Source organism: Galeopterus variegatus, unplaced genomic scaffold, assembly GCF_000696425.1.
Source record: "Galeopterus variegatus unplaced genomic scaffold, G_variegatus-3.0.2 Scaffold7208, whole genome shotgun sequence".
NCBI classification, from domain to species: Eukaryota; Metazoa; Chordata; class Mammalia; order Dermoptera; family Cynocephalidae; genus Galeopterus; species Galeopterus variegatus.
The window spans coordinates 87,766-88,432 of record NW_007733319.1 but is presented as its reverse complement, the minus strand read 5'-3'; positions in this window follow the sequence as shown (position 1 = coordinate 88,432).

Here is a 667-nt window from a genome sequence, read left to right as displayed (position 1 = left end):
GTGAAAAAGTATAGGAAGTATTTTACATTGTGTGATGGTGTAAATATAAAAGGGAAGAAAGCCATGTGAAGTTCCCCAACTGAGAACATTAAAAGATGTAATTTAAGATTCTCCCCAAATTGAACTGATGCACTTACGTTAAGAGTTTTTGGCCGGCGGTTAGCTCAGTTGGTTAGAGTGTGTTGCTGATAACACCAAGGTCCGGGGTTTGATCCCCGTACAGGCCAGCAAAAAAAAAAAAGAGTTCCTGGGTCACATGAAGTCCAGTTTATAACTGTAAGTATAGACCAAGCAGTTAATCTCAAATTAGCAAATCTTTCATGATGCCAAAGCCTCAATGCTTTCAAAATAGGATGCTGCTGCTGCTGCTGATGATTAGTACCATTACAACGGGAGCAGCGATAAAATACCAGCTGCCATGCCACGGTGGTGGCTAATGTGGAGCTAAGGCTAATGTCTGGAATGCTGTTGACATGGCCAATTGTAGCACTCTTCATCCTGTTCGTGATGCCACAAACCCTTCACATGCCAGGCTGGGTCCCCAGACCCCTTCACGCAGGTCTATGAGCTAGGTAACCAGCCAAAAGGTCCTTGGAGCCAAAGGGCGGATGCTCGAAGCCGACGCCCGCTCACCTGCTTCACTAAAACTCCTCTTTCTCTTTCTCTT